Here is a 25,890-nt window from a genome sequence, read left to right as displayed (position 1 = left end):
GATGTCCCAGGCAAGAATACTGGACTGGACTGCCATTTCCTTCTCCAGGGGATCTTCCTGACCCAGGGATCGAACCCAGATCTCCTGCACTGGCAGGCCGATTCTTTACAGCTGAGACACCTGGGAAGCCCCACATAGCTCAGTGTTCATTATTCCACTGTCCGACCCCCAGCCCCTGCCCACATGACATTTTGAGCTCCCTGGAGGCAGTTGTGTCTTTCTCTCCAACACCCAGCAGAGTGTGTTTCTTCTCTGGAGCTGTGTTGAAGCTCTTTACAGGAGGATTTCATCTCAGTATGAGTTAGAGCTTTAAAACAATTAGAACTGTTCAAAAATTGAAGAGGCTGCATGGTACAGAGTAGGTGCTTCACAAATAAGTAGAATATTGAATGAGCTGTGAACACTTGAATCTCCTGTCACCAGGAAGTATTCAAGTTGTTTGACAGGCTGTTTCAAGCATCATAAGAAGTGCTTCATGATGAATCATTGAAAGTTTTCCATTAAGTTATTGACTGTATTTCACTATATTTTGGGAAGTTATCTATCTGTCTATCTTTATATCTATCTTCCTATCACCTGCCTGCCTAAATGATTAAAATAATACTAAAATTTTTTCCACATCATAATTCTTTTTTTCCTGCTTGAAGATTTGATTAACAGTCAAGTGTGACTATTATTTAAAGAGTTTTTCTTTTACTTTTAGCAACTAGGGCTATTCATACCTTCTCAATTCTTTCCAACAGGTCTTCAGGATAATTCTTGCTGTTAGTGATGACTAAAGTACCTACATGATAGTAATGGATTGAAAAAAAGTTAATACTTTGAAGGGAAAGGAAAAACCTCATAGTTCCTCATCAAAGTTAGAGAAAAAGAGAAGAAATTATGCAAAAAGGAAAATGCATGTTTCATATTTAAATTTTTAAGATTGACTTGAATGTGATAATTTATATCTTTGAATATAACATTTTATGTAGCTTTATTATTTATCCAACTTTTCCAAGTGTCAAGATGTATACAGGAAAGGCACTGCCTATTATGATGATGTACTCTTTGGTGTACAATCCTTGCAAATACAATCCTTGACATGAAGTGATGCTCTTGATAGCATTTAGATAAACAGTGTATCCTAAAAGAGAAACTTCCCAGACAGAAGGACAGGAGAATATCACAGGGAGGCAAGAAGGGGCCTTACTTAGGGATGGGTTAAATTGGTATAACAAAGAGACAAAAATTACAAATGCCTACATCAGTGAGACTCCAATAAAAAGGTATTTCAGAAACACAAAAAGCAAGCAAAAATTCACAGATGTCTCAAGCAAAAGAAGTTTATTTCTCCATCACATATGAGGATGGAGATAGGCTGGTGGTCCAGGGAGAGTGGGCAACTCTGCTCAGTGAGGATATCAGCCAGTCAGGCCCTATTTGATGCTTTGCATTCCCAGGGGGCAGTAGCTGTCAAATGTTAACCTGCATCAGACCCACCTGGGTTTGTTTGTTTTTTTTTTTAAACAGGGAGTGCTTAACCCTAACACCAGGGTTTCTGATTCAGTGTGTCTGGGGTGAGGACAGAGAACTTGAATTTCTAAAAAGCTCCCAGGTAATGCTGATGCTGCTGGTCAGAAGACTAGATTTGCAGAGGCACTGCCCTCAAATTCTATCCTCATTCTCATTGACCCAAAGGAAGGAAAAAAATGGAAATCAAAAAAGATATGACTCAGAAGTTACACATAGCTTTTCTGCTCAGATTCTTTTAGGCAGAACATAGTCAAAGATAAGCAAAAATGCAGTTGCTTCCATTATTAAAGGGAAGAAGAAATCATTCCAATGTTGAGTCTTCTGACTTATGAGCAAGGTACATTGTTCTGATTATTCAGGTCTGTGATTCTCTTAGCAATGCCTTGTGCTTTTCAGTGAACTGGTCTTTCACATCTTTTATCATATTTAAAGTGTTTAATATTTTGATGCTATTGTGATATTAACTTTCATTTTAAAATTTTGAATGTTTGTTGCAAGTATATAGAAATATAGTTGTCAGTTTTTTCCAAACTAATCCATAGTGTCAATGCAAACCTAATCAAACACTCACAGGCTCTGTGTGAGTGTTTGGAGTGTGTGTGTGTGTGTGTGTGTGTGAGTTTTGGAGTTAACTTGTCAATATCACACACACACACACACACACACACACAAACACTCACAGGCTCTGTGTGTGTTTGTGTGTGCGTGTATATGTGTGTTATTGACAAGCTAACTCCAAAATTTGCAAGGAAATATAAGAACCTAGAATAACCAAAATGACTTTGAAGAAGAAGAACAAAATCAGAAGGCTAGTATCACCTAATTTCAAGACATAAAGTTACATTAACCAATAAACTATGGTAATAGCATAAGGATAGGAAAAAAGGTCAATGAAACAAAAGGAACTAAAAATAGACCCCCACACATGTGGAAAATTGATTTTTGAAAAAGATGCAGAGATAATTCAATGGATAAGGACAGTCTTTTCAACAATGATGCTAGAATAACTGGAAACATATATGCAAAATAATAAATAATAATAGTAATAATTGGATATCTATATGTAAAACAAACCAAAACAAACTTCAGTCTTAACCTTGTAGTGTATATGTAAGTTAAGTCAAAATCTCAAAATGGATTATAGACTTAAATGTAAATCCTAAAACTATAAAACATCCAGAAGAAAACATAAGTAGAAACCTTTGTGAGACTATGTTAGACAAAGATTTCTTAGGTATGATGTCAAAAATATGATTTGTAAAATAAAATATTAATACATTCAGCCTCATCAAAATGAAAAACTCCTTCTCTCTGAAGGATACTGTTAAAAGTATCCACTTAGCTTGAAAAGACAAGCCACAGACTGGAGGAAAATAATTACAAAGCATATAGCTGCTAAAGCACTGTATCCACAATACATAAAAAACTCTCATAACTCAATCATATGAAAATAACCCGATTAGAAATGGGCAATAGATTTAACAACATGAATTCGTCTCAAAATTGCTATGCTGAGTGAAAGGGGCCAGGTATTGTGAACATATAATATGAGTCAATTTGATAAAACTTTGAGCATAAAAAACTATCTATATTGACAGAGCAGAGCAGATCTTGCCTGCAGGGGTAGGTGGGATGGGAAAGGGATAGGAATTACAAAAGGCATGAGGATATTTGGGGGGTAATAAAAAACTCATCATCTTGAATGTAAAAATGGTTTTGTGGGTTTATACATAGATAAAACTTAACCACATTGTACACTTATTGTGTTTATTGCATGCTTTTATATCTCAATATTTGCTTTAAAAAAGGAAGAATGAGAAAAAAGATACAATGATCAAATATTAATAACATGAATTATTGTAGCTTATACTGATTTTTTAAAAAATGTCCTAGAATTCAATTGAACTAAATGGATGTTTGACTCTTCAACTATTTGAAGAGGTTCATTTACACAAAAGCCTAAGCATGGGTGAGGTTCAAGGGCAACCTACCTTGAATCTACCTTAGTTACACTACCTTCATGTTACCAAATGGGAAACAAATACTGGAGTTAAAGTGATTGACAGGAAGATTTTAGAAGACCAGGATTTTAGCTCTGATTTCTCCAAATGTCCCGGAACTAGCTTATTTTATCTGACCAACCTAATTTTAAGTATTAACTGTTAGTCGCTCAGTCACGTCTAACTCTTCATGACCCCATGGACTGTAGCCCTCAAGGCTCCCCTGTCCATGGAGTTCTCCAGGCAAGAATACTGGAGTGGGTTGCCATTTCCTTCTCCAGAGGTTCTTCCCAGCCCAGGGACTGAACTTGTGTCTCTTGCTTGGAAGACAGGTTCTTTACCACTGAGCCACCTGGGAAGTCCAATTTAATTTTGCCACCTGTAAAATAGCCAAAATAATAGCTAGTTCAGAAGATATGGTGCAGAAAGGAGACAGAATAGCTAGTAAAAATGCTATCAGACTGTTTGAAGTGGGAATAATAATAACACCTATTCCTTTTCCTGCCTTCTCTTTAGTTTTCCCACTCCCTGGACATCTCTTTTGTCATTCAACTGCAGTTGGCATCTTTCCTAAATATTTAAAGCAAAATGTGTTGAGTCAGCAGATTTGATGGACTTCTGCAGCCTCTAGTGACTTGAGGCTGACAAAACTCTTTGCTCTTTTTGACCCAGAAACTGAAGCGCAGGGATTTGTAAGTTTCAAGTCACTTCAGAGGCAACTGTGGCTTTTCCTCAAGCTTGGTCTTGCAGGGACAGATGATAGAGTGAAGAAGGAATGACTCTACTTTTATACTCATGCTGAAACTTTGAGTAAAACTGAGCTGCTGTTGAGAGGGTTATGGGAAGCCTGGAATGCACTCCTTGCTGGATAGCAGTGCTGGCATTTCCCCAAAGTGTCTATTTGGGGTGAGTCATTTTAGCCCAGGATAAAGGCAGTTTGTCCATGATACCCTTGCATGGATGCTTCAGAGAAACAGCACTGAGGTGTCCACAAGTAACATGTAAGTGCGATCACACACAAGCACGATCACCAAGCACTGAAGTTATAATAGCAGCGTGGCCAAGATGGGATGTAGAGGATGATGGACTTCTGAAAAATGCCTCCTTAGGGGCAGTCTCCCTGTCCTGCAGGATGGAGAACTTCAACCAATGGAGTTCCAGTAGATGCTTACCCACTGGCTCTGGGCAGTGAGGAGAGACCTGATTCACAGTGTCTTCCAGTTTCCATCATTTGGGTACTAGTTAGTTGCTCAGTTATGCCCAACTCTTGCGACCCCATGGGCTGTAGCTTACCAGGCTCCTCTGTTTATGGGATTTCCCAGGCCAGAATACTAGAGTGGGTAGCCATTCCCTTCTCCCAGGGATCTTCCTGACCCAGAGATTGAATTGATGTCTCTTGTGTATCATTGCAGGCAGATTCTTTACCACAGCCATCAGGGAACCCCTGAATACTGTCACCATGGCTAATTTTGAGTTTCTAGTATATTGTTAACCAGCTCACAAATTCAGCAAAATTTGGGCTGGCTTTCAAAAGTCAGCCTGAACTAGCTCCAGCATGCCTCTAGACTCAACAATCTAGCGGACCAGGGCAGCCATAAAGTAAAGCTAGGCTCACTCTCCATATCTTGCCCTGAACTCTACTGCTAGACTGACAGGTCCTGTTACAGTTTATGAAGTGCCTAAGGCCCCGCCAACACTCAGAGACAGAGATGAGACTTCTTCTAAAAACTAAAGAATAACTTACAGATACTGATTTTTTTTTCTTCTCCTGATTTCTGATTAACCATTAGTGCAGTTTGATTCAAACCTAAGAAGATTTCTCAATTAACAAGATCATTAGTTCCCTTTAAGTAAAGTGTGTGTTAGTCTCTCAGTCATGTCTGACTCTTTGTGATCCCAAGGACTACAGCCTGCCAGGCTTCTGTGTCCATGGGATACTCCAGGCAAGAATACTCGACTGGATAGACATTCCCTTCTCCAGGGGATCCTCGAGACCCAGGGATTGAACCTGGGTCTCCCACATTGCAGGCAGATTCTTTACCGTCTGAGTCACCAGGGAAGGCCCTCTTTAAAGAAGGAGATTTTTAATTACTGGGCTGAAATGATACCCACAGATACTGAGAAAGAGGATGCTGTGGTGTTTTCTCTGGAACATTCCCCAAGCACACTAGTCTTAAATGGAGTCAGAGTGATTGATTTCCTGTGGAATGTTTAGGAAATATCTTGGGAGTATTTTTAATTGCCTCAATGCTTCAGTTGCTACGATCACTTCAGTGTCACCATAGTATATGAGGAGGCAGAGACACTCAAGATTTTGTCACACTCAGGACAGTTTCACACAGAGAATGGTCTTGTATTCTGTACAACTTCAGATGTTCTCAACAGGCATCCATGTGAGTGAAAACGCTGTTTACAATTTTCTAAGCCTGGAGTGTAATACCATTTTACCTATGAACATACAGTAAACTTGAGCCATGTAAAGATACATAGAATTTTGGGGGCTTCCCTGGTGGCTCAGATGGTAAAGAATCTGCCTGCAATGTGGGAGACCCAGGGTCAATCCCTGGGTTGGGAAGATCCCCTGGAGAAAGGAATAGCAACCCACTTGAGTATTCTTGCCTGGAGAATTCCAAGGACAGAGAAGCCTGGTGGGCAACAGTCCATGGGGTCACAAAGAGTCAGGCACGAGTGAGCAATTAACACACACTGTGCAGGAAATTTGCACCGTGTAAAGATATACAGAATTTTCCAAGACTGCCGCTACCACGTAAGTGGAAGGGAAATTGTGTCATGTTTTGTTGAGAATATTATCAAGCATGACACATTATTGCTGAATGATGTCCCAGTGTGGGAAAGCATATCATTGCCCAGAAGATGGCCTAGCGTTTGGAGCTACCGCACACTCAAAGTGATTTTAAGTATATAGGAATAGAATTGTTTAGCCTTTATTTCCAAATGTCAAATATAAACAAAAGTGTCTCAGAAAGCTAAACATTTGTTGTAAATAAGTGCAAACATAGGACTGCTTCATTATGTCTTCTGGTGTATTCGTGTTTGAGCATTTTCACATGGAAACACATGTCATTATGTTTAATCTGCCCACTATCCACTCAGGCGCCCTAGTCAGGAAACTAGAAAACCTAGCTCCTCTCTCCTTCCCACTTCTTACACTCAGTCCCTATGTTCTACTGATTCCATCTCCTACTTGTCCCCTTCTTGAACTTACACCCATGCTGCCTTAGTCCAGGGGCACACAATTTCTTGTCTAGACTATTCTAAAGTCTACTAATTAATTTCTTAGAATAATTTTTAAAAAAGAATATTTTAAATATTTATTTATTTTTGGCTGCGCTAGGTCTTCGTTGCTAGGCTTTCTCTAGTTGCTGGGAGCAAGGGCTACTGTCTAGTGAGGTGCATGGGCTTATTGCAGTGGCTTCTCTTGTTGCAGAGCATGGGCTCCAGGCTATGCAGGCTTCAGTAGTTGTAGCACATGGGCTCTAGGGCAAAACCTTAGTAGTTGTGGCACACGGGCTTAGTTGCTCCGTGGCATGTGGAATCTTCCCACCTTAATGCAACCCATTCTATATACAAACTTTCAATGATCTTTCCAAAACACAGAATCTGGAAAAGTTTCTTTCCCACTGAACACTTTGTTGGGTCCTAGCAGAAGAGAGGATAAAACCCTGACTTCTTAGTGTGGTGCCATGAAACCGTCACTGTTGATCTCCATCCGATCTCAAATTTCAAATCTGGCTTCCACACAGTGAACCATCCATGTCCTTTCATATCCCTGAGATTTGGACACACGTTGTCTTTGTTAAGGAATATTTCCCCCCAATCTTGCCAGCTAGTAAATTTTATTCATTCTTTAAGACCCAGCCCAGGACCCTGTTCAGAACCTCCCTGACACGACGGCTTCAAGTGATCGTAATACTCTCCTTTCTTGCGTTGTTCAGTGTACTCTAGCAGAACAGTCCAGGTGCCACCAGGCATGACAAGAGCCCATTACCCCACTTCCTGTTCATATGAGAGGATGATGAGGAAGGGACAAAGATGTCATGACTGTCTTTGTTTGACTCTACCATGAGGCATGCAAAATCTGAGTTCCCCGACCAGGGAATCCAACCCATGCCCTCTGCAGTGAAAGCACGAAGTCTTAACCACTGAATTGCCAGGGAAGTCCCAGGACATCCCAGGACGACTGTTGACCTGCTAGTTGGATGCAGGCAATCAGAGGCTCCACACCCTCTCCCCTGTCTTTGAAATACACATTTCGCCCACCATTCGCACACTAGGAGCTATTTCAAAGACAGAGCCTCGAGGGGATGAGATGTTGTTGAGACCATCTGGATGGTATATACATGACTAAACATAGTTATGGCATCTATATACATTTAAAAAATTCTGACCAGCAGGGGCAGAGACCTAACTATCTTGTGGTCCCGTGACAAGCCTCTTAAGTAAGTTTCCTTGCTGATTACATCTGCCATCTACCAATATGGAGGGTCTGCCTCTTTCTTTGGTCTCTCTTTGTCTTCTGTGTAGGGGAGGGGCAACTCTGAATTTCACCCAGGTGACAAACCAAACTCTGGAGGTTGCAAACTAACAGTGATATTTAGCCTTGAGCCGGAGGGCTGTTCTTTCCAGACTTTGTTTCATTAGGATGCCAAAACCAAAGCAAGATGGCTCCAAGACGACCCCTTGAAGGATAGGGAGAACTTCATTTTGATTCCTGGCTGGAATCTTTTTTTTCAAGTATTCTTTTGTTAGTTTTTTTTTTTTTTTTTGCTTCACTGAATCTTCATTGAGGTGCTTGGACTTTCTCTAGTTGTGGTGCATAGGCTGAGTAGTTGTGGCATGTGGGCTGAGTAGTTGTGGGGCACGGACTTAGTTGCCCCAAGGCATGTGCAATCTTTGGTCCCTGACCAGGGATTGAATCCATGTCCCCTGATTGGAAGCAGATTCTTAACCACTGGACCACAGGGAAGTCTCCATTACTATTTTTTAAAGCACAAATGCCCATACAACTTTGGCTTATAAGATAGTTCTATACAGAATATATTAAAATACTAGTGACTTTGATATTATAAACTGTGTGTATGCACACATTCACTCAGTTGTATCCAGCTCTTTGCTGCCCAATGGACTGTAGCCTGTTAGGCACCTCTGTTCATGCGGTTTCCCAGGCAAGAATACCAGAATGGGTTGCCGTTTCCTCCTCTAGGGGATCTTCCGCACCCAGGGATCAAACCCTAGTCTCTTGCATCTCCAGCACTGGCAGGCAATTCTTTTCCATTAGTGCCACTTGAGAAGCCCTGGGTCCCATACCGACAAATTAAGATCGTTTTCTTCTGGCTGTTTCAATAGGACTGGATTTGGTCATTTCCATTTGGAAAATACACACCCCCCCCCCACTCAAAAAAAAAAGTATGTGTAAGAGTCGATGCTACTGCATTTGGACAAAACTGGCAAGTTCTTCCTACTATCATAGCCCAGGAAACAGCACCAAGGAAACCTAATATATTGGAATAGATGTTGCAGCATTTGGCCCACAGTTTGATAGCTCTTAGGGTTAAGCTGAAGTTGTCAAGCTTTAGTGTGTGTGTGTGTGTGTGTGAACACTCAGTCGTGTCCGACTCTTTCTGACCCCATGGACTGTAGCTGCCAGGTTCTGTCCATGGGATTCTCCCAGCAAGAATACTAGAGTGGGTTGCCATTTTCTAATCCAGGGGATCTTCCTGACCCATGGATCGAACCCAAGTCTCCCATATAGCAGGCAGATTCTTTACCACCGCACTGCCTCTGAAGAAATGTTTAGTACTAGTCGTAAAATTTCATCAGTTATGCTGCAACCAATAACACTTCTTATGCATCTTATATCTAAAAATTTAAGCAGACTGTCATCTTTTAAATCCAAGTCTTCTGCAGTGTCCATCTTGCAAACAAAATATCAATCTCTATTCCACAAAAGCGCAACTTGATAACTGGTTACCAAGGCCTCTTCAACAGCTCTTCCATCTTTTCAGTTCAGTGCAGTTCAGTCGCTCACTCGTGTCCAACTCTTTGCGACCCCAAGAATCGCAGCACGCCAGGCCTCCCTGTCCATCACCAACTCCCGAAGTTCGCCCTTTTAGGTGCGTTCTAAATCGCTTCAGTCGTGCGCGACTCTTTGCGACCCCGTGGACTGCAGCCCACCAGGCTCCTCTGTCTGTGGGATCCTCCAGGCAAAGATACTGAAGTGGGTTGCCATTTCCTCCTCCAGGGGATCTTTCCGGACCCAGGGATCTAACCTGCATCTCTTATGTCTCCTGCATTGGTAGGCGGGTTCTTTACCACTAGGACCACCTGGAAAGCCCCTTACATCCTTGACTTCTTCCTGTAATTTCAATTTATCGTAGTATGAGGTGAAGAAGACAATTCCATTAACATGTCTTACGGCAACACAACACATCAATTATTATCAGCAGCTTCTGTATGTACTCTTCATCTATGAGATTCAAAAGTAAAACATTTTCCTGAAAATTTGATTTTCCCAAAATGAAATTCCTGCACTGTAGTTCCTCTTCCCAAACCCCAGAGGGATTCAGAGTCTCAACTAGTTTCTGCGTAAGTAGGCACTCAGTTTCCTCGGGGCCTGCTGAACTGATGGGAGAGGTGATGCCATAGTGTTTTCGGAGGTGGCTGTGTCTGTCTGGATCCCCGTAGTAAGGACTCAGAGGCTGCTCTGGGCGTGGCCACTGAGGGGAAAGGGAGAAGGGGCTGCGCCCACTCCCGCCCCACCTCCTCCACTGTTTCAACGCTGGTTGCTTTCAGCACCGCTCAGCTTTCTTCTTTGTCCTCATGTGGTGCCCAAACACGGGCACAGCAACTTTTTGGAACGCTGGTTGGACTTTTGTTGAACTCCAGAAGCAGTTTTCCACCTTACTATCAGAGCAAAGTGTGGTAAGAGAGTTCTTGCCAAAACAACAGTGATAAATACCGTTTCTCCATATTATGTACCAGAGCCTTAATATACACTGTGCTTCACTCAACATGCCAGCAAATTTGGAAAACACAGTAGTGGCCACAGGGCTGGAAAAGGTCAGTTTTCATTCTAATCCCAAAGAAAGGCAATGCCAAAGAATGTTCAAGCTACCACACAACTGCACTCATCTCACACATTTGCAAAGTAATGCTCAAAATTGTCCAAGCCAGGCTTCAACAGTACTGTGAGCCGTGAAATTCCAGATGTTCAAGCTGGATTTAGAAAAGGCAGAGGAACCAGAGATCAAATTGCCAACATCCGTTGGATCATAGATAAAGCAAGAGAATTCTAGAAAAACATCTACTTCTGCTTTATTTATTACGCCAAAGCCTTTGTGTAGATCACAACAAACTGTGGAATATCAGATGGGGATATCAGACCACTTTGCCTGCCTCCTGAGAAATTTCCATGCAGGTCAAGAAGCAACAGTTAGAACCAGATATGGAACAACATTCTGGTTCCAAATCAGGAAAGGAGTACTTCAAGTCTGTATACTGTCACCCTGCTTATTTAACTTATATGCAGAGCCCATCATGCAAAACGCTGGGCTGGATGAAACACAAGCTGGAATCAAGATTGCTGGGAGAAATATCAATAACCTCAGATACACTGACACCACCCTTATGGCAGAAAGTGAGGAGGAACTAAAGAGCGTCTTGATGAAAGTGAAAAGGAGAGTGAAAAAGTTGGCTTAAAACTCAACATTCAAAAAACGAAGATCATTTCATCTGGTCCCATGACTTCATGGCAAATAGATGGGAAACAATGGAAACAGTGATAGACTTTATTTTCTTGGGCTCCAAAATTACTGCAGATGGTGACTGCAGCCATGAAATTAAAAGACTCTTGCTTCTTGGAAGAAAAGCTATGACCAAACTAAAAGCATATTAAAAAGCAGAGACATTACTTTGCCAACAAAGGTCCATCTAGTCAAAGCTATGATTTTTCTAGTAGTCATGTATGGATGTGAGAGTTGGACTATAAAGAAAGCTGAGCGTTGAAGAACTGATGCTTTTGAACTGTGGTGTTGGAGAAGACTCGTGAGAGTTCCTTGGCCTGCAAGGAGATCAAACCAGTCAATCCTAAAGGAAATCTGTCCTGAATAGTCACTGGAAGTACTGATGCCAAACTGAAACTCAAATACTTTGGCCACCGGATGTGAAGAACTGACTCACTGGAAAGACCTTGATGCTGGGAAAGATTGAAGACAGGAAGAGAAGAGGGTGACAGAGGATGAGATAGTTGGATGGCATCACTGACTCAATGGACATGAGTTTGAGCAAGCTCTGGGAGTTGGTGATGGACAGAGAAGCCTGGTGTGCTGCAGTCAATGAGGTTGCAAAGAGTTGGACATGACTGAGTGAATGAACTGACTGACTGACTAAGATACACTATTTATGACCCTCCTAAGAACTTTCTGTGTTCAGTCTTACGTTCTCAGTTGCAGAGACCAGGGAACTGATGATTTGAGAAACTAAGTTTCTCTTGGTGGCTAACTCATAAGTGGTGAAATAAGAGATTCTGACCTAGGGTATGCAGCCCATTCACTTTCCTTTTTTAAAAAAAAAATAAAAACTTTTCTAGTATGAAAGTCACAGACTTCTCACGTGGCTCAGTGGTAAAGAATCCACATCCAATGTAGGAGATGGAATATAGGTAGGTTCAATCCTTGACTTGGAAAGTTCCCCTGGACTAGGAAATGGCAACCTACTCCAGTATTCTTGCCTGAAAAATTCCATAAATGAAGGAGCCTGGTGGGCTGCAGTCCATGGGGTCAGAAATAGTCTGACTTAACTGAAGTGACTTAGAAGTCACACACACAGTTGATTTACAGTGTGTGTTAGTTTCAGATGTACAGCAAAGTGATTCAGTTATATTTGTATATATATGTTTATGTATTTTTTCAGGTTCTTTTATGATTATTACAGAGTATTGAGTATAGTTCCTTGTGTTATACAGTAGGTCCTTGTTGTCTATTTTATATATAGTATTTTATATATAGTCTATGCTAATCCCAAATTCCTAACTTATCCTTCCTTGTTTCCGCTTTGGTAGCCATACATTTGTTTTCTATGTCTGTGAGACTTATTTGTGTCTAAAGGTATGACAGTCATAGTGAAAATGATAATAATAAAAATTAAACTAAATGGGCACTCCAGAATTACTACTCTTTGCGATTTGTAATACCATTCTATAGCAGAAGTGAAGTGAAGTCGCTCAGTCGTGTCCGACTCTTTACGACCCCGTGGACTGTAGCCTACCAGGCTCCTTCCTCCATGGGATTCTCCAGGCAAGAATACTGGAGTGGGTTGCCATTTCCTTCTCCAGGGGATCTTCCCGACCCAGGGATCGAACTGGGGTCTCCCGCATTGTGGGCAGACGCTTTAACCTCTGAGCCCCCAGGGAAGCCCTTCTATAGCAGGGACAGCAGTATTTCTGTTTCTGTTTTTATAAAGGACACTGGTTTTAAATAATGTACTGCTAATGTTGATATTTTAGCTTGTTTTAAACCTTTGATTTCTTTCTGGTATGTTACAAGAATTTTAAATTTCTCCACTTCTAGAAAACAGAGAATATTTGTTTTTGAACTAAAAGTCATGTTACTTTTCATTTTTAAAGTAGATTTCAGGGCATATTCACAGATATTTACTAATTTGATCCCCACAATGATACTGTGATGAAAAGTAGTGGCTATCAGTATTTTAATTTGCAAACAGTGACATAATGGTGCAATCAAAGATACACAGTGACTCCCTGAAGGTCACACAGACTGATCCAAAATAAGGTGGAGATTCAGTTTTTCTTTTTAATATTTGCTTATGTATTTGTTTATTTTTGCTGTGTCAGGTCTTAGTTGTAGCACTGGGAATCTTACGTTGTGCTTCCTGGGCTTAGTTGCCCCATGGCTTGTGGGGTCTGAGTTACCTGACCAGGGATCAAACCCATGACCCCAGCATTGGAATTCTTAACCAATGGACCGACAGGGAAGCCCAGAGACTCAATCATAACATCTTCCTCCTGGAAACATTCCCTGTAATGTCTTGCCATCCACGTATCTTTTTCCTTAAATTTCTTAATTTCCCTTAAATTTAATAAAAAACAATATGGAAACATAAAGACTGTTTTTCTTCGCTGGATTTAAATTCTTAAATTTCTTAAATGCTGAAGGAAAGTGCTTCATGTAGCTACTTATCAGGACTTAAAGAGTGGAAGCTGAGGGTATGTACAAGTTATTTCTGAAATTCTCCTTATAAAAAATGATTCTTAATATAGATAACCGTTACATCACATGGTTGCCATAGCTAAAAGTTATGAGGTTTTCTTATGTTTAAATGTTTGAATAATTAAATGAACAGCAGTGTGTACAATGTAAATTTCTTAAATTTAATTAAAGGATACCCCTATAGAAAGCACTATTGTGAAATGTACATGGAGTGATTAAAAGGTTTAGTACATATAATTTTCCCTAGTGTTTAAAAGGTCACTAGAAAGAAAAAAGTGACAAATATGCTGTTTTAAGCTTTTTTTTTTTTTTTGCCACTTTAAAAATGTCACAGTGAGTGAAAGGAAAAAGCTGCCCGATAGCAGATGAATGGGTATTGACAGCTGCACCAGTGTTAAATGCTGCATGGCAGAAAAATCTAGGGAAGAAAACCAAACTGTAGTCACGTTTCCATATTGCTTATTATTAAATTTCAGTAAAGAGACTTTAACTTTGATTGATATCTGAATTTGATAATGAAATCAATTTGTGAGACAAATCCATGCACACACAGAAAAGATAGGTGTATAATATAAGACATTTTAATCATGCACTAAATGTAAAATTATCCTGACAACACATGTGATATTTTATGGTGTCCATATGGTATTGCATATGCAGCTTATAATATACAACTGGTATCTGGATAACATATGATATAGATGTAAAGCACACCCTACAAGCTTAGAATTCTGTGGTTACACACACACACACACACGCACACACACAGAGACATAATATTCATGCTTTCTCTGTGCTGAATATACATTATACATTTAACCCCTGTGCCTGTGTATTCATATTGTGAAGGGCTCAGGTTACTTTCTGGGGGCGTGTTAGATTTCTTTTGGCTTGAATAACCCTTTTCCCAGAAGCCTGGAAAATTCATCATGTTGGCTAGCCAGGTGTTCTCCATTTGCAAATATTATTACCTTGTAGGATTAGAAGAAGGTTTAATTATGAAAGAGGATAAATAAACAGTGCTGCAGGCAGAAAGGCCCACCAGGCCCCTTTGTTGGGGGGTGTCCTCTAGGAGAGCAGTCCCCAACCTTTTTGGCACCAGGGACTGGTTTCATGGAAGACAGTTTTTCCACGTACAGCTGGTGGAGGGTGGGGGAATGGTTTAAGGATGATTCAAGAGCATTACATTTATTGTGTATTTCTATTGCCATTACTGGAGAAGGAAATAGCAACCCACTCCAGTATTCTTGCCTAGAGAATCCCAGGGATGGGGGAGCCTGATGGGCTGCCGACTATGGGGTCGCACAGAGTTGGACGCAACTGAAGCGACTTAGCAGCAGCAGCATTGTTATTACATCAGTTCCACCTCAGATCACTGGGCATTAGATCCCGGAGGTTGGGGACACCTGCTGTAGGACTCAAGGTCTGTGAACAGTCTTGATGCAATGGGGAAGGGATTTCTAAGCTGGGGACTACAGGGTTTCTGCCAGCAGACTCTGATGCTCAGTTGGAGGAGGACCCCGGGAGCCAGTGTCTTTTGCTCTTGATTGTTCTTTACCAGGGATCTTGCTTCAGAGCAGACTTGACTGATGTTTACCTGAATCACCACTGTTTCCAGGAGAAGCTTGTAGCCATGTTGAATCTTAACCTCTACAGGCAAATCCCTTGTGCATCTGTCTTCTCTCTTCCCTCCCCAGACTGGAGCAGAGACCCATCCTTTTCATTCTTGAATTCCTGCTGCTTGGTACCTTAGTAGGCTAGGTGCATCAGTAGCCAGTCGTGTCCAACTCTTTGTAACTCCATGGACTGTAGCCCGCCAGGCTTCTCTGTCCATGAGATTTTCCAGGCAAGAATACTGGAACAGGTGGCCATTTCCTTCTTCATGGGATCTTCCCGACCCAGGGATCAAACCCATGTCTCTTGTATCTCTTGCATTGGCAGGTGGGTTCTTTACTAGCTGAGCCACCAGGGAAGCTCCACCTGGTGCCAGTCATCTAATAGGCTCTCAATAAATGTTGAATGAATGAATGATTGCACCTATATCTTAATGCAAAGTGGAATGCCTATCTGGAGTTCTTTAGTACTGGGGTCATATGTTGTACTTCTGCTCTCTGCATTTACAAATAGATTAAGGGTGTCTGAAATTTCCCTGAATTTTCTCATGTTCAGGACGTTCCTGCTGAAGTAATCCTTTCAGACTCTACTGTCAGAATTTGCTTGTGAGCCCACAATTATATCAAAGATATTCTTTTTGTCTATCCTTGGGGTTTCTTATTATGCAGATTAAGAAAAGGAAATTGAGAAAGAATTAGCAGACATCACCTTGGGTTATATAGTTACAATCCACAAAGACATTGTGAATAGTATTAATGAAAACATACATGGACTTTGGAGTTTAATTTTTTTTTTAAACTTTAGGAACATCTTTAGGGAGTATAACTGAGTATCAAAAAATTACATTAACTAAATTACTTTGTTGTATAATTAGAGCATTCTACCAGCATACATAAATTTTAGAAATGAATGCTGTCAGTTTTCATTTTTAAAAATATATCATGTGATGGATGAATAATAATCACACCTGGAAACAGTTTTATAAATAAGAAAATTAAGTTGCATGAAATTATATTCAAAGGTGGTAATGAGTGTCAGTATTGCTCAAAAAGAGAAAAGATGATTTTTCAGACCCTCAAAATGTGCTTAAGTGTTAACTAGATGTATTTATGTTTCACAGCCAACTAAGCTGTAGTTTATATTCCTAGGAATGGCATTAGTGCTTTCTGAACTATAGTCATTCATATTATTTTCTACAATAACAATGCCTCTAATCCTTATTACCAAAGAAATCCCGCTCTAGTGTTTATAGGTAACTTGAGCTATATAAACATACAAAACAAGCATATGAAAACTAGAACTCGGTTAACTTGTTGAGTTCGAGATTAAAACCTGAGTGATATCAAACCCTGTTCGTTCATTTTTTTCTTATTGAATCAACTGAGTTTTCAAATAAAATCAAGCAAATAAATACCATATTATTTCGTTTTCTATTGACAAAATTAGAAGACTGACAATCAAATATCCACTAATCTGTGGATTCTCATCCTAAGTTATCCTGCAGACTGGTGGGACACTACAGTTGCCTCATCTTCTGGAGCACTTTGCTCCATGTTAGTTTACCCGCCTTTAGAGACGATCTTCCCTAGGTGTTCTCAGGGGGAAAGTACTGATCAGATTTCTCATTTTGCTAAAGTAATGTCATAGCTTGGTGTTTTCCGACCTCCATTTCTGAACCAGTATAGCTAAAGTTGATCTCCAAGGGGAGTAGACAGTGAGGCTGATGATTTTCTTTTTTTCTAGCAGGAGTCAAAGCTCATGGCTTTGCTCTTCACACTTCATCTTCTCTCTCTTTGCTGGGAAGGTATGTAGAGAAATCGGTGGTTGTAACTAAATGTCTGTCCATGCCACATTCAGTTGATACTGCCAATGGGATGATCAAAAACACACTAAAGAAGAATTAGAATAGGTTCATTTTTTGTTGTTGAGTGTGTGGTGGGAGAAGAGGTTTCTGTGGACTCATCAAGGCTTCTGTGTTATTGCGTTGGACAAGGCAGAAACTGGAAAATTCCCAAAGAAATAGGACTATCAGACCACCTGACCTGCCTCCTGAGAAATCTGTATGTAGGTCAAGAAGCTACAGTTAGAACCAGATATGGAACAACAGACTGGTTACAAATTGGGAAAGGAGTATGTCAAGGCTGTATATTGTCACCCTGCTTATTTAACTCATATGCAGTGTTCATCATGAGAAATGCTGGACTGGATGAAGCACAAGCTGGAAACAAGATTGCTGGGAGAAATAGAAATAACCTCAGATATGCAGATGACACCACCTTTATGGCAGAAAGTGAAGAAGAACTAAAGAGCTTCTTGATGAAACTGAAAAGGACAGTGAAAAAGTTGGCTTAAAACTCAACATTCAGAAAACTAAGATCATGGCATCTGGTCCCATCACTTCATGGCAAATAAATGGGGAAACAGTGAGACTTTACTTTTTGGGGCTCCAAAATCACTGCAGATGGTGACTGCAGCCATGAAATTAAGAGACACTTGTTCCTTGGAAGAAAAGCTATGACAAACCTAGACAGCATATTAAAAAGCAGAGACATTACTTTCCCAACAAAGGTCTATCTAGACAAAGCTTTGGTTTTTCCAGTAGTCATGTATGGATGTGAGAGTTGGACTATAAAGAAAGCTGAGCACCAAAGAACTGATACTTTTGAACTGTGGTGTTGGAGAGACTCTTGAGAGTCCTTTGGATGGAAAGGAGATCCAACCAGTCCATCCTAAAGGAAATCAGTCTTGAATATTCTTTGAAAGGACTGATGCTGAAGCTGAAACTCGAATACTTTGGCCACATGATGTGAAGAACTGACTCATTTGAAAAGACCCTGATGCCGGGAAAGATTGAAGGCGGGAGGAAAAGGGGATGACAGAGGATTAGATGGTTGGATGGCATCACTGATTCAATGGATATGAGTTTGAACAAGCTCCAGGAGTTGGTGATGGACAAGGAAGCCTGGTGTGCTGCGGTTCATGGGGTTGCAAAAATTGGACATGACTGAGTGACTTAACTGAACTGAAACATCCGTGGGTTGGATGAAGCACATTAGAAGTTAGAGGTGCTTATTCTCACAGAATATATCACTTAATCTGAGGGAATTTGGGAAGGTCATCTGTAATTCTGTAAGTTAAAATTTGGCTGGGATACTGGGATCGATACCTCTCTCTTTGATAAAATTACCAAGGGACTGGTAATGATCCCAGGAAATCTGACCATGAGCCAGGCTTATAGAGCATTTATAACTTACTGAAGTTCTGACTGCATAAAAGCCATAAGTGAACCATTCCTTATTTAATTGGCTTTGCTTGCCAATCATAATGGCCATTTGGATTGGCAGTACAGTCAGTAGATTCTCTCTTTAATAGGCTTGAATATATCAGATTGACCTTTTTCATATCGTTGTCTTTAAGCATATGGACACAGTAGCATCAGAGTGAATTTTACTTGTTTAGGTGGGTTTTCTAGGTGGCCTAAATTACTTATGTGAAGAAGTTGAGCACATTTGAAAGTCACAGGAACACTTAAGTAATCAGAAAACTATATGGTTATGGAGACCATAACTTAATCTCAGGAAAGAGCTACTGTTGTGAGAATAATTTAGGTGCTAAGAAAAATCAGTACATCAGATAGTAACTTACTAAGGAGTACCCTAGAGGTTTGAAGAGTTGATGTCATTTCCAAAGCTGGGTAAATTATTCCCAGAAAGTAGCTTAGCATGCCTGGAAGAGAGTTCAATGAGCCACCATAATCTTTTATAGTACCTGAATTCACCTTTGAAATCAATCTGGACTCGTTTCATTTCTGATCTCAAATTTATAAAACATGAGCTTCTTGGTAGAATTTTTGGTCACATCACCATCTTTGAAATCCCTTTTCATTCTCTGTATATGCTCAGAATTTATAAAATAGCTTTCAGAATTCACTATAACAAAGTCCTTGCTCTAAATTTTATCTCTATTCTTATTATTTTCCAAGAATGTCCACTAGATTTTAGCCATGTCAACTAACTCTGAAGTTTATGGTCTGAAATGTCTCCGTTTAAAAGCAATTTTATGAATATAGTTGAAAGTACACGAGATATATGAGTTACATGTATACTTACATGATATACAAGTTTGGTGTTTTTTCAATCTGTTTTTTTTTTTTTTGCCAAACCGTGTCACATGTAGGATCTTAGTCCTCTGCATTGTCAGAGCTTGGAGTCTTAACCAGCGGACCACCAGGGAAGTCCCTCCAACCTGTATTTTAATACGACACTTACTTTGTATATATACTTGTATACACGGTACTGCTTTATACTGCATACATATATAGTAGATGTAGTACACGTCAAAACTCATAGTAATGAGTTTTTGGGAGAAAGGGAGGAGAATTGAACTGGGGAGAGGAATAGAGAGAACATAAACTGTGTTTATAAGGATCTGTTTCTCTCAAAAGTGACTTGAAGCAAGTATGACAAAATATGAGTATTTGTTTAAAGTATGTATTAGATACACACGTGTTTATTATATTCTTCTTTGCAGTGCCCTATATTTTAAAGACATTTTTAATAGAAGAAAACCCCTCCGAAACCATTTTCCTTGAGGTTGCATTCACGCCGAACTCCTTCTCATCAATTGCTCTTTACTTAGCTTCTTAAATTCTTGTCCTTTTTTCTTCTTCAAAACCAGAAAATTACTTTGGCATTGTTTAAAGAATGATGAAAATCCCATTTAGATCTGGATTGCAAAATCCTTGCTAATTCACGAAAGCATTTATTTTTTTAAACATTAGTTTAAGTCTGTTCCTCAGACTGTCACATCTCTCTTCAGGGGTTTCTCATAGTCTTTAGACGACTCCATCTGCTCTTCTAAAAGGAGAACATCAAGCCAGTTTGTTAGATGTGACACAATTAGATCTCAGATGCTCAGCTGCCTGACCATTTGTAAACGCATTTTCTGGAAATTAGGAACAGACCAAAGAACTCTGACTTTCTCTAAGGCTTTTATTTAGCCTTCATTTTATGTGACTTTGGTTTATGTTTCTATTCCACTTCTTCTCCTGGGAACATGAATAATTCTGGTTCAAAGTCATTCTCCCCAAATAGTACTACCACTGGCTATTAATCAGTGTTTCTTTCTCCTCCTCTTCTACTTTTTTTCATCTTTTTTGTTATTGTATGGTTAACAGATATTTGGTCTATGCTAAAATTTTTTTTGTTGTTGTTATTTTGTTCTATCCAAAACCATTTGTCATGGACCAAGTGTGGTCATGGACATTTTGAATAGTACCAAATTTCAAGGAGCTTTAGGTGTGGACCATATGTCTTTAAATTTTTTTAAAAAATTTAAATTTATTTATTTTAATTGGAGGCTAATTACTTTACAATATTGTATTGGTTCTGCCACACATCAACATGAATCCGCCACGGGTGTACACGTGTTCCCCATCCTGAACCCCCCTCCCACCTCCCTCCCCATACCATCCCTCTGGGTCATCCCAGTGCACCGGCCCCAAGGATCCTGTATTGAACCTGGATTGGCGATTCGTTTCTTATATGATATTATACATGTTTCCATGCCATTCCCCCAAATCATCCCACCCTCTCCCTCTCCCACAGAGTCCCAAAGACTGTTCTTTACATCTGTGTCTCTTTTGCTGTCTCACATACAGGGTTATCGTTACCATCTTTCTAAATTTCATATATATGCATTAGTGTACTGTATTGGTGTTTTTCTTTCTGGCTTACTTATTTTGTATTTATTTAGGCTGTGCTGGGTCTTCGTTGCTGTGCACGGGCTTTCTCTAGTTGTGGTGAGTGTGGGCTACTCTAGTTGTACACAAGCTTCTCAATTGCAGTGGCTTCTCTTGTTTTGGAGCCTGGGCTCAAGGGTGCGAGGGCTTCAGTAGTTGTGGAACATGAGCTTAGTTGTTCCGTGGCATGTGGAATCTTCCCGGACTAGGAATAGGACCTGTGTTCCCTGAATTTGCAGGTGGATTCTTAACTACTGGACCACCAGGGAAGTCCTTGGACCATACGCTTTATGGGCCAGATGTCTTATTGATTATTGCACAGGGCCAAATGTCTTGCAAGGGAATTGTATACCCTAGAAATCATGTCAACCAATCCATAGTCAAAGAGATATGTTTCTCCTAGTTTTAAAAATTGTGTGTGACTGAAGAAACAACACACGCAAAACAGAGCAAAACAAAAACAAATGAGTGCACATTTATTTAGCTCAGCACAAAATAAGTATTAATACATCCCCCTGAAAGGCCAGGAGGTCAACTGCTTTACCAACGGGTTCTCAGAATGGCAGAACTTTGGTGTGGTCTTTGATGTAAAAGATCAAAGAATTCAGCTTTGATAATTTAGTCAAGCAGGCAGACTTGATGTATCCCAACTGACAGACACTGATGGATAAATAAGAATGCCAGTTTATTAATTTATTCTGAGAAAGCCATGAAGTGATACCAGTGGTTCTCCCATTCTCTCATTGTAGGGGGAAAAAGAAATCCAGGAAATAAAAGTATAATCTTAAGGTTTGGAAATTATAGTATCAGAGCAAGAGGGATTTTTGGATGATCTTGATCTGAAAGGAAAGTGAAAGTGAAAGTCGCTCAGTCATGTCTGGCTCTGTGACCCCAGTAACTATACAGTCCATGGAATTCTCCAGACCAGAATACTGGAGTGGGTAGCCTTTCCATTCTCCAGGGGATCTTCCCAACCCAGGAATTGAACCCAGGTCTGCTGCATTGCAAGCAGGTTCTTTACCAACTGAGCTATCAGGAAAGCCAAGCAGAGACCAACCTAGACAGTATATTAAAAAGCACAGACATTACTTTGCCAACAAAGGTCCATCTAGTCAAAGTTATGGTTTTTCCAGTAGTCATGTATGGATGTGAGAGTTGGACTATAAAGAAAGCTGGGCACTGAAGAATTGATACTTTTGAACTGCGTTGTTGGAGAAGACTCATGAGAGTTCCTTGGACTGCAAGGAGATCAAACCAGTTCATCCTAAAGGAAATCAGTCCTGAATATTCATTGGAAGGATTGATGCTGAAGTTGAAACTCCAATACTTTGGCCTCCTGATGTGAAGAACTGACTCATTTGAAAAGACCCTGACGCTGGGAAAGATTGAAGGCAGGAGGAGAAGGGGACGATAGAGGAGGAGATGGTTGGATGGCATCACTGACTTGATGGACATGAGTTTGAGCAAGCTCCAGGTGTTGGTGATGGACAGGAAAACCTAATGTGCTGCAGTCCATGGGGTTGCAAAGAGTCAGAAACGAGTGAGCAACTGAACTGAACTGAACTGATCTGAAATATCCCTCCTATGACTAAGTTATTTGACTGCTCACGCTATTTGGCCAGAGTGCTGCTTCCCCTGAACTATCTTGGATAAACTTTAAGAAATTCTTCCTCTTTTGGACTCACTTGAAGCTTCTTGATGTTTTTTTTTTTTTTTTCAGACTAGCTGAAGTAGAACTGAATACGCCATGGATTTATGTTAATGCTTTAGAAGATAATAAAACACTCAGCCCAATGTCAAATACAGAGGAACAAATCTGGGTTACTGGTTCTATGGATCATGTATATCTTAGTGGCAAAATCATGGGCACTTCAGTCAGCCTGGGCTTGAATTCCAGTTCTGCTTCTTACTGATTATATGGCCTTTAATATGATACTGATCCCCTTTGTGCTTTAATTTGCTTAGGGGTAAAATAGAGACAATAATTGTACCAATTTTATAGGATTGTTGCTAGGATTAAATGGGATTAGACATACTGGCTTCTAACATTGTGCTTAAAATTGCAAGCCTTCAACACTGCTTATTTTTTGTTAAGATGACATGTGTCAGTTATGACTGGTCTTTCATTTCTCTCAGAGCACAACTACTCATTTAGTTTCTCTCTTTGGGTTATGTTATTGATGGCCCATTTATCTTGTCACACATTTCTAGTTAATAATTTTATTAATGCTAATTTTCCCCTTTTTACTTGTTGAATTTAGGATTGGAAACATACCAACTGCAATAAAATCTGTTGTTGTTAAGTCACAATCAGAAGTAGATGGACATTGTTGTTGTTGTTTTTCAATGGCTGATTCATGTCTGACTCTTTGCGACCCCGTGGACTGCAACACATCAGGATTCCCTGTCCTTCACTATCTTCCAGAGTTTGAAATTCATGTCCTTTGAGTCAGTGATGCTATTTAACCTTCTCTTCGTCTGCTGCCCTCTTATTCTTTTGCCTTCAATCTTTCCCAGCATCAAAGTCTTTCCCAATGAGTCAGCTCTCTGCATTGGGTGGCCAAAGTTTGGAGCTTTAGCATCAGTCCTTCCAATGAATATTTAGAGTTGATTTCCTTTAGGATTGACTGGTTTGAGCCCCTTGGTCCAAGGGACTCTCAAGAGTCTTCTCCAGTACCACAGTTTGAAAGCACCAATTGGCTCTCAAGCTTCTATATGATCTAGCTCTCACATCTGTACATGACTACTGGAAAAAACATAGCTTTGACTATATGGACCTTTGTTGGCAAAGTTATGTTATTGTTGAAATAAAATAAGACTCCCAATAATATACACTGACGCTTTTAGTATTATGCATAATTCTTATTGTAAAGCATGAGCAGAGAGATGGTATGGGGAGGGAGGTGGGAGGGGGATTCAGGATTGGGAACTCATGTACACCCGAGGTGGATTCATGTTGATGTATGGCAAAACCAATACAGTATTGTAAAGTAAAATAAAGTAAAATTAAAAAAAAAAGAAATAAGTGCTCAGTAGTTTACACATGAGACAGTAATTTGTATTGTTATTACAGAGCCAGGGAGATGACCTGGTGGTTTAACGAATGGCACAGATACTTTCCTGAGGCCATATAGACATTTTAATCCTTGTTGTTGTACATATTCCCATATAAAGTTAAAGAGAAATGTTCTGGAGAAAACTTTCTTAGAGCTGAAATTCACCTCTCTTCCTTCACCCTCATGTGTTCCCATTCTCCCATCTCCTTCTTTGGGTCATTTTCTCTCAAGAGTCCCTTCCAGGGCTGCAGAATCACACAGCTCCAGGAGCTGACTTTCACATGGTATCTAAATTAATTATGCCTCTAATTTGTGTCAAGTGGTTGCTCTGAGAGCGGCCGCCCAGCCGCAGCCAGCTTCCTACTTCCGTTGTTCCTCTGTGTCTTGACTGACACTGTGGGGCACCAGCCCAGGACCACCGCTGTCATAAGAGGGCAGGCAGGAAAATACTGCAGGTTGCATCTCGGGTGAAGAGTGAGCACTGGAAAATAACCATGTTTTTTCTCCATACCTTGAGTTCTGTTCTTGTTTTTTGTGTTTGTACAAAACTAGAGTTCAAAAGATAATGTCAGGGGCTAAAGGTTCATGTAACCTGTGGGCCAGGAATGTAGGTGAGTAGATTCAGTCACTTTGACCTTTAGCTAAAGGTGCATTGTCGAGTGCATCATGACCTCCATGAATATGATGGCCGTGATGGAGGCTGATGGCTGACTAGGTGTAGGGGAGAGGGCAGGCTCAGTGTGATTCATCTTGGTATTTTTGGGTCTTGGAGCAGAGAGGGAGGACTTAGAGTCATGGACTGGGTAGAAAAAGAGAGAGAAAGAGGCAGTTAATTGGTGAAAACTGCTTGAGAGGCCAGTGATGCAAGAATAATCTCTTTCAAGCTTCAAAGATCTTGGGGAATAGGCATCCTGTGGTTGTAGCCAAGGTCTCTCCTCTAGGAAATGAGGACTTGAGAACGTGCCATAAGGGGCAGAGACTGGTCTTTCACAACCTCTCTCACCTGGCCTCATAAAGCCTCATAGATGGTCTGAATATGATTTCGAGGGTAAGGAGACAGTCTCTGTTTCCTTCTCCCATTTGCTTGCTGATTCTTGAAACTTTGCTTTTCAAGCAGGAAATAAAACCTTTCATCTCATAGAGCCAGAAAGGAAAGGGCCGTGTGCATACTTCTCGGCTGGTCATTCCCCTCCTCCCCTACGGCCATGCCTGCTTGGCCCATGCCTTCCTTTTTCCATGCTGGCCATGTGCCCAACATTTCTCTGTGATGCCCAACTCTGTAGCCTCCTATTGACACAGACCATCGGCTTGTCCAGGATCTTGGTTCTCAAAATGTGGCCCATGTCATGTGGACACAGTGGGGGAAGGAGAGCGTGGGATTGAGAGTAGCATGTAAATATATACATTACCATATGCAAAATAGACAGCCAGTGGGAATTTGCTGTATGACAGAAGGAACTCAAACCTGGTACTCTGTGACAACCTAGAGGGGTGGGATGGAGTGGGAGGTGGGAGGGAGGTTCAAAAGGGAGGGGACAAATATGTACTTATGGCTGATTCATGTTGATGTATGGCAGAAACTAATACAACATTGTAAAGTAATTATCCTCCAATTAAAAATAAATTAAACAAATATAGCCCATGAATGCACAACATTAGCATTACCTAAGAACTTGTTAGAAATGTAGACTTGTTAGAAATGCCACACCCGAAACTAC

General features: G+C 40.5%; 1 pseudogene; it reads right to left on the bottom strand.

Moving 5' to 3' along the window:
* LOC102185541 overlaps window positions 8,811–25,890 on the bottom strand; it is a 48,674-nt pseudogene continuing 31,594 nt past the window's right edge.

Source organism: Capra hircus, chromosome 5 (assembly GCF_001704415.2).
Source record: "Capra hircus breed San Clemente chromosome 5, ASM170441v1, whole genome shotgun sequence".
Lineage (NCBI taxonomy): Eukaryota > Metazoa > Chordata > Mammalia > Artiodactyla > Bovidae > Capra > Capra hircus.
This window is presented reverse-complemented; position numbering and strand designations above follow the sequence as displayed.